The sequence below is a fragment of the Zea mays genome, chromosome 6, assembly GCF_902167145.1.
Source record: "Zea mays cultivar B73 chromosome 6, Zm-B73-REFERENCE-NAM-5.0, whole genome shotgun sequence".
NCBI lineage: Eukaryota > Viridiplantae > Streptophyta > Magnoliopsida > Poales > Poaceae > Zea > Zea mays.
This window is the reverse complement of record NC_050101.1, coordinates 59528779-59537424: the sequence shown is the minus strand read 5'-3', so window position 1 is coordinate 59537424 and position 8646 is coordinate 59528779.

The following is an 8646-nucleotide window of genomic DNA, read 5'->3' as shown; positions in this document are numbered from 1 at the left end:
TTGTGCTAGTCCGGCTGCACCCTTAGGTGACTTTCGCACGGATAGTCTTCGCGGAAGACTTTGATTTTTCGCACTTGTTGTGCTAGTCCGGCTGCACCCTTAGGCGACTTTTGCACGGATAGTCTTCGCGGAAGACTTCGATTTTTTGCACTTGTTGTGCTAGTCCGGCTGCACCCTTAGGCGACTTTTGCATGGATAGTCTTCGCGGAAGACTTCGATTTTTCGCACTTGTTGTGCTAGTCCGGCTGCACCCTTAGGCGACTTTTGCACGGATAGTCTTCGCGGAAGACTTCGATTTTTCGCACTTGTTGTGCTAGTCCGGCTGCACCCTTAGGCGACTTTTGCGCGGAGTGTCGCACGCGAGGGTAGCTAGCGCTTGGCCTCGCGGTGACTTTGTATTGGTCGAATGTCGGAGACCGTCGGCGCGGTCTTTTTCGACGTAGATTTTTGCGGGGGATTTTTCACTTGTATATTACATGACTCCGCCTCGTTAAAAACCTCAACCCCCGGGAGGAAAAGAGTGCGGGCCAGAATAAAATTGTTTTTGCGAATTACAAGGGCGAGCTGGCCCTGATGAGTCAAACAAAAAATTTGCGGAAATTATCGATGTTCCAGGAATGCTCCAAGTCTTCGTCGTTTGGCGTTGCGAGCCTGTATGCGCTGGGGGAGGCCTTCGTCTTGACAATGAAAGGGCCCTCCCACTTGGGCTCCAGCTTGCCCCTGGACTCTGTCCGAGCTGTTCGGACGAGTACGAGGTCCCCTTCACTAAATTCCCACGGGATGAATGCGAGATCGCGCCATGCTTTTGTCTGGGCTTGGTATTTATTTAGAGCCTGTAGAGCGAAGACGCGGTCTCCATCGATAAGATCCTTCGAAGTGGGTTCGTCCACGTCGGGGACAGCTGACGCAACTGTTTGCGGGGATCCATGCTTTATTTCTTGTGGGGTCATGGCCTTCGATCCATATAGAAGGCGAAAAGGGGTGAACCCAGTCGCCCTGCACTCGGTCGTGTTTAGCGCCCAGACCGCTTCAGGTAACAAGTCGGCCCACCTGCCCTTTTCTTCGTCGAGGAGCATCTTCTTGACAGCTGTGAAATTTTTTCCATTGGCACGTTCCACAACTTCGTTGGACTGCGGGTGATATACTGAGGCGAAGGCAAGCTTGGTGCCAATGGAGAAGCAGAAATCCTTGAAGTCTTGGCTGTCAAACAGCTTGTCGTTGTCAACTGTGAGTTCGGACGGTACTCCGAAGCGGCAAACATTGTTTTGCCAAAAGAATTTCTATGCAGTCTTTGATGTTATTGTGGAAACAACCCTCGCCTCGATCCATTTGGTAAAGTACTCGACAGCGACGAAGGTGAACTTGAGGTTCCCCTGAGCCGTGGGCAGGGGCCCGACGATGTCCAGGCCCCAGCGCTGGAGAGGCGTGTGGGCGATCAGTTTTGTGAATTCCGAGGGGCTGCCTGATCGAGGAGAAAACTTATGGCAGGCTTCGCAGGACCTTGTGACCCGATTTGCGGCGCAGATCATTGCGGGCTAGTAGAAACCTTGGCGGATCACCTTTGCGGCTAGGGCCCTTGGCCCTGCGTGAGAGCCGCAAGTACCACTGTGGACTTCGCGCAGGATTTGGACGCCTTCGGTCTGTGACACATTTAAGCATTGGCTGACTGACCCCCTTCTTGTAGAGTTGGCCCTCAATCAGTGCGAAGTCCCGGTGTTGGGGACCTTCGGCTTACGAAGGTCCTCAAAAACAGGATTTAACAGTATTTCTAGAGTATAATGTGTGAACAGGTATCTTCGGACTCGAGTCGGTATCACAGTAGGAGAAGCCCAAAACAATACGAAGGTTGATACAGCACCGAAGATGTGAGCGGGAAAGCTTCGGCGTGGTAGCAGAAAATGAAACCGACTTAAAGATGAAAAGGCTATTTAGACCTCGGTGGATTACTATAGAATTATTATCAAATGTAAAGGGCATGAATGTAATTTTGTATGGGCTGTGTCCCGTGCCTATAAATAGGTGAACAGTACCCCCCGTACTGTTCACGCTGATTTGGCATTTACTTTTGCGTCACACTTGTATTTTCATTCCCTTCCAAGTTGAAGGTACATTTGTAATTCGATATTATTTCTATTTCTCTGCAGTAATAATAAATTGATAATAAGATATAATTACCTATGTAATCCTTCGTATTCTTTATGATTCGTTCTTCGTCATCATATGCTATGTTTATGAAGGTACGTCCTTCATAACCTTCGTCCAAAAACCATTATATCCTAAGGGAAATAATGCTTCGAAGGACGAAGGACTTTATCAATTAATATTTTCTGTGTTGTCTTGTTCTTAATTCATAGCATTTGAGAACAAGTCCCCAACACCCGGCTTCGATGTTTGAGGCGCTTGGCCTCGTTGATGTCGGTTGGGTGGTAGTACCCCTGTAGGAACAGGGTTATTGGTGCCCGCCAGTCTTCGGTCATAATAAGGTTGACTATGCGGTGGCCCTCGCTGTCATTGGTTATTTGGAGCCCTTCGGGGCTCCGGACGGCTGGTGTGCCGATGACATGGTAGAACACGTCGGAGGGTAGGGACTCGCCTCTGGCAGCAGCCTTGGCCAATGCGTCGGCTTCTTCATTCTTGGCCCGGTCCACATGCTGTAAGGTGAATCCCTTGAATTGTCTCTCGAGACTTCGGATGGCCGCGAGGTATTGCATAAGTGCGGGGTCCTTTGCTGCATAGTCTTTCTCGACTTGGCCGGCGACTACCATGGAGTCTGTTCTAACAATGCAGGTGGTGACACCTTGGGCCCTCAGCTTGCGGAGGCCGAGGATGACGGCTTCGTATTCTGCTATGTTGTTTGTGCATCTATCAGATTCCAGAGTGAAGCTGAGGCGTGCCGCGTATCTGTGCTTGACCCCGGCGGGTGAGGTGATGACTGCAACGGCGCCTGCCCCCGCATGGCACCATGCGCCGTCGCAGTGGATCGTCCAAACCTTCTCTGCGGACGGGTCCAGCTGTGTTATTGGCCCAGTCCAGTCGACGACGAAGTCTGCCAGAACTTGTGACTTGATGGCTGTCCTGGGCTCGAAATTGATGTGGTAGCCGGAGAGTTCGGCAGCCCACTTGGCAATCCTGATCGATGCCTCCGGGTTTCTGAACAATTCACCTAGTCCCCTATCTGAGGTGACTCGGACCTTGAATGCTTCAAAATAATGGCGCAATTTGCGCGAAGACATAACAACAGCATAGGCAATCTTCTCCAGTTCCGTCATGTTACATTTGGATGGTGTTAGCACTTCGGAGACGTAATAAACTGCGCACTGCCTGATCATGCCCTCAACTGTCTGCTCCTGCATCAGTGCCGCGCTGACCGCATGCGGCGAAGCCGCAACATAGAGCAACAGGGGTAGCGAAGAGTCGGGGCTTGTAAGGACTGCCAACTCCGACAGGTACTGTTTTAATGAGGCGAAGGTCGCTGCCTGCTCTGGTCCCCAAGCGAAGTCTTTTGCGCCACGGAGAGTTTTGAGAAAGGGGAGACTTCGCTCAGCGGACTTGGAGATGAATCTGTTGAGGGCGGCCAATCTGCCCGTCAGGCGCTGGACGTCTCTGGCTGACTACGGGGGCGTCATGTTGATGATGGCCTGAATTTTGGTTGGGTTGGCCTCGATGCCGCGGTGTGATACCAGGTAGCCCAATATTTTCCCCTGGCGAACGCCGAAGACGCACTTTTCGGGGTTCAGGCGAAGTCGTGCGTCCCGCATGTTCGCGAATGTCTCGGCGAGGTCAGCAAGATGGTCCTCCTTGCTCCTGCTGGCGACGACGATGTCGTCCACATATGTGAATATATTCCTGCCGACTTGCCCCTCGAGCACTGTTTTGGTAAGCCGGGAGAAGGTGGACCCGGCGTTCTTGAGTCCCTCCGGCATTCTGACGAAGCAATATGTGCCGAAGGGTGTTATGAAGCTGGTGTTGGCCTTGTCTTCCTCCTTCATATATATTTGATGGTAACCGGAGAAGCAGTCGAGGAGTGACATGACTTCGCACCCGGCGGCGCTATCGACTATTTAGTCGATCCGAGGCAGCGGGAAGTTGTCCTTTGGGCAGGCCTTGTTGAGACTGGTGAAGTCGATGCACATTCGCCACTTGCCGCTCTTTTTCTGCACCATCACAACGTTGGAGAGCCACGTGGGGTACGCCACTGGCTCGATAAATTTGGCTTCCAGGAGGCGATGTACCTCGGCTTTAGCGGCTTCTGTCTTCTCGTCGGACATTTTGCGGAGCCGTTGTTTTTTCGGTCTTACCGAAGGGTCGATTCCCAAGTTGTGCTCAATTATGGATCGGCTGACCCCGACCAGGTCGAGGGCGGACCAGGCGAAGACGTCTTTGTTCTTGGACAAGCATCATAGGAGTTTCTCCACGTCATGCGAAGTGAGGTCTTCGCTGATGGTGACTGTCTGCTTGGGCATGGCCTGGTCGAGGGGAACAGTCTTGGTCCCGTCGTTGCTCTGCAGTTGTGCCTTGTCGTGTTCTTTGTCGGTTGGGCTGGCGGACGCAGGGACCTCGCGCTGGGCCGTGAGGCAGTGCACATTTCTTTGCCTGAGGACGAAGTCCCGCTCTATGTTGCGCGCAGTCTGCTGATTGCCGTAGACCATGATGGCGCCCAACGGACCTGGTATCTTCATGCACAGGTACAGTCCGTGAATGGCCGCCTCAAACTTGTTGATGGAGCCCCAGCCCATGATGGCGTTGTACGGATACACCATATCGACGATATCAAAGGTTATTTGCTCACTTCGGGCATTGGGTGCTACACCGAAGGAGAGAGGCAACTCTATTTTGCCGACAGGAAAAGTGCCCTTGTCGCCGAAGCCATACAACGGGTTGTCTGAAGGCTAGAGCAGGTTGTGGCTTATGCCCATGCGGTCGAAGGCATGGAGGAAAATGATGTCTGCTTGACTGCCATTGTCGACTAGGACTTTGTGCAGGTCCCAGCCTGCCACGCTGCAGTTGATAACCATGGCGTCGACGTGGGGGGCACTGCGCAGGTCGACGTCTCGGGCGTCGAAGGTTAGCGGTATATGGGACCACTTCGTCTGCATGACTGGACCGGTGATGGCGACGTGGTTGATACTGCGGTAGTGGTCCCGCTTCTGCCGCTTTGTGTCGAAGTCGGTGCTGGACCCCCAGTGATCATATGAATGACTCCGCGATACGGCTGATCGGCGAAGTCTTCTTGCTTTGGGGCGTGGGGGTGGGGGATGTTTTGTTGTTGCTGGTGTGGAGGTGGGGGTGGGGGAGGTACGATTTGTACTTCCTGGTGGTGTTGGTATGCGTGGTGCGGTGGGTGCGGGGTGGGGGCGTGGATGTATGGTGGAGTGGAGGGGGTTGCTGATAAGTGTGCGCGACAACTCTAGGGTTGTCGGCTGGCTGCGCCCGTGCCATCCTGTCTTTGGTGGCCTTCGTCTCTGGGCAGTCTCTGGTTTGGTGGGCGCAGTCTTCGCCATGAAAAAGACAGTAGAATCGGCGCGGCGGCTGCGCACGTCCCCGACCCCTACCGCGAGTTCCATTTCCGCGGCCCTAGGGGATATTCCTAGCGGCGAGGGGCGTCACCAGCGGGGTGCTGGTTGGCGATGTTGTGCACCTGCTGCTGACTGCGGCCGTCTCGACCGGAGTCTGGTTGCGGAGTTCTCGTCCACGTGCGGCTGGACTGTGGAGCATCTTTGGGTTTCCTCTGAGACTCAACCTTGCGCTGGTGGAGTTCTTCGGATTTGGCGTATTTTTCAAATAGCTGATATAATTCCTGGAGGTTCTTGGGCGGATCTCTGATGCAGTGGCTGAAAAAAGAGACTCTGCGGGAGTATTACCGCAAGTTTCTAACACTCAAGTCATAGTTGTGGGTCTTCCATTTGCGCGCGCTGTTGCAGGGGTGACCCATGCTGCAGGCCGAGGTGGCCTTCGCGCTGCATCAGTGCGATCTCCTGCTCGAGGTCCTGGGCCTTCTGCTCTTCGTCGCGTATCATTTGCCGCACCTTGGCTAGTGCGGACACACGTTGGCGCTTGGCCTCCAGTATCTCTTTTTGCCTCTGGAGATTGCGGTTCTTGATGCGCAAGGCGCGCAGCTGTAGCTGTTCTTCCGCTGAGACACCGAGGACTTCGCCGTCTTCGGTGAGGTCCGCGCCCTCCGGTGGGGCGAAGCCTTGGGGAGGTTGCGGTTGTCCTTCAGGGCCGCAGGTGCGGAGAGCGTCGTCTTCGCAGGTGCGGAGAACGTCGTCTTCAATAGCCTCTTGGTGGGTGGAGTGGGTGAGGGCGAGGGCCTTGCCCTTTTTTGCGGCCAACAGTGCTGCCTTCGCAGCCTCGTCCGCCTTCGAGCTAGCTTTCTTGGGTGCCATCGCGGGTGGTTTTTTCGTAGCACGAACGGTGGGCGCCAAATGTTGGAACTTGCTCACTGGTGCAAGTTGATCCAACGGGGGGGTGTAGCAACGTAAACAGGGTTTTCGCACGAGATGGCAATAGCTCTGTTAATCTAGCCTCTCAAGGGCACTGTGCGGGGGTATTTATAGGTATCCGGGTGCCTAGCGTCCCGTGTTAAGGACGCATGTGCCCTCAGACACCTAGGTTATCCCCGGAATATTCCCATAAAGAGGGGTTACAGACCGTAATTACAGGGAGGCCTTTACAAATTAGGCCCGTAACGCGCAACGGCCACGCAGGGCCTGTTACAATGGGCCGGATCCCACGCGGGCCTCCATTTTGGACGAGGTCGCATGATGAGACGACCTCGTCACAGGTCTTCGTCCGGCGACGTATGAGACGAAGGGTAAGTCTGCCCGTTGTCTTGTCACCGTTGGTGCAACGAGTACGGCGAAGGCCTCGAGCGAAGGGTGGCTTCTTCGCCTTCGCCCCAACATTGACTTAACCACTAATCCCTGGCTTGGAAGTCTAGTGCTCTTAGGTGCCCTTTTTAGGGTTTAATCTTCTTGGCTCCAAATGACCATTGTTCCACTTGTGTGGTTGAAACCCTTGCCATTCACTTTTATTAGTTAACCCATGTTTCCAAGGTTTTATGCTCTTCTTCTCAATTCTCTTCCACATGTGATCACAGTCATTAGTGCATAAATGTGCCATGGCCATGGTAACACCTGGGGTGTTACAGGAACAGTGGGACGGGCAGAGGGATAGGGTTCGGGGACTTGCCTAGACCCTGGAGAGAGGAAGCTGTTGATGGGACGTCGAGCTCGGCACGCGAGTTGTGAAGCATCTGGTGGACCTGCTCGTCGAGGACGACGGATGGATAGGGTTCGCGGACTGGTATTTTTCTTTGTCCACTATCTCGGCAAAACTATCAACTGAAGGCGCCTTCAAATCTCCAAAAAAAAGAAGAGCCGGATCAGCAGACTACACAAGTAACAAACCACATCTCGGCTATGGGGGACCAGCGATACTCACGCACGCGGATCTGGCAGTAGAGCGAAGCATTCTTGTGCGCGATGACGAGTGGCGCCTCGGCCGCGGAGGCATTGGCGGCGAGGACGACGAGGGTGATGTGCGCTTATTCAGCTCCTTCCCTTAGTCCAGATGTTGCGATTTTGGGATGGATACGCTACCTCCTCGCTGGATCTTTGACGGCAGTCTTCAAATCTGCCCTAAGTTTCCCACCAGGCAAGGAATTGCTACGGAAACGCATATGTGGAATATAGGAGCTAGTGGTCGTATGGGGATGGCATGAATCGGGAGACGGAGCGAGCAGATGAGGAGGGAAGAATGGGGGCGGCTCTGTATCCCTAGTAAGGAATCTCTGGTAGATGCCCACAGATGTGTTGAACGGCTCAGAGATGACTCACAGACAGATAGCCTCATACTCACACATCGAGACATAGAAACATCAGTATTGTTGCACGTATACACATACTCTCTCGTTCCCATCGTTTAATTTTTCTGAACAAATGCCATATAGTATTTGAACATGTACCATGAACAATTATTCACTTGAACATGTACCATGAACAATTATTCACGTGAGGCTTCTAATTAAGGCTTCTAAGGCATGGACGTTATGGCAAACCTCCTTTTGTACTATGAACAATTATTCACATTATGGCAAACCTTCTTTTGTACTATGAACAATTATTCACGTTATGGCAAACCTCCTGTACTATGAACAATTATTCACGTGAGGCTTCTAAGGCTGTCTCCAGCAACGTCATTTATATCAATCCTCTATATCCGTCCTTTACAGTCTCCTTTAAAAGATTCTATCATCTATATCTACTTTCTCTCCAACAACATCCTCTAAATCACGTCTTCTATACTTAAATGCCTATATTAGAGACATTTTTTATTTTTATTTTTTGTACTACGTATTTGTCATACTCTCGAATATATTACATATTTTAGTTTTGCTAAACCGGTTATTTAAAGTATTCAAATAGATAGATGACCGTTTAGAGAAACTCTATATATAGAGAATCCAGCAACGTTCTCTAAATTTAGAGGACCGTTTAGAGGACGCTGCTGGAGAGCATAGAGGATCGTTTGATCCCCTATATTTAGGGTAGAGGACCCTTTAGAGGGTCTTGTTGGAGCTGGCCTAAGGCTGTTCGCAACACGTACCCTCCACCTATACCCGATCATCGTTTGTTAGTGGTTTGC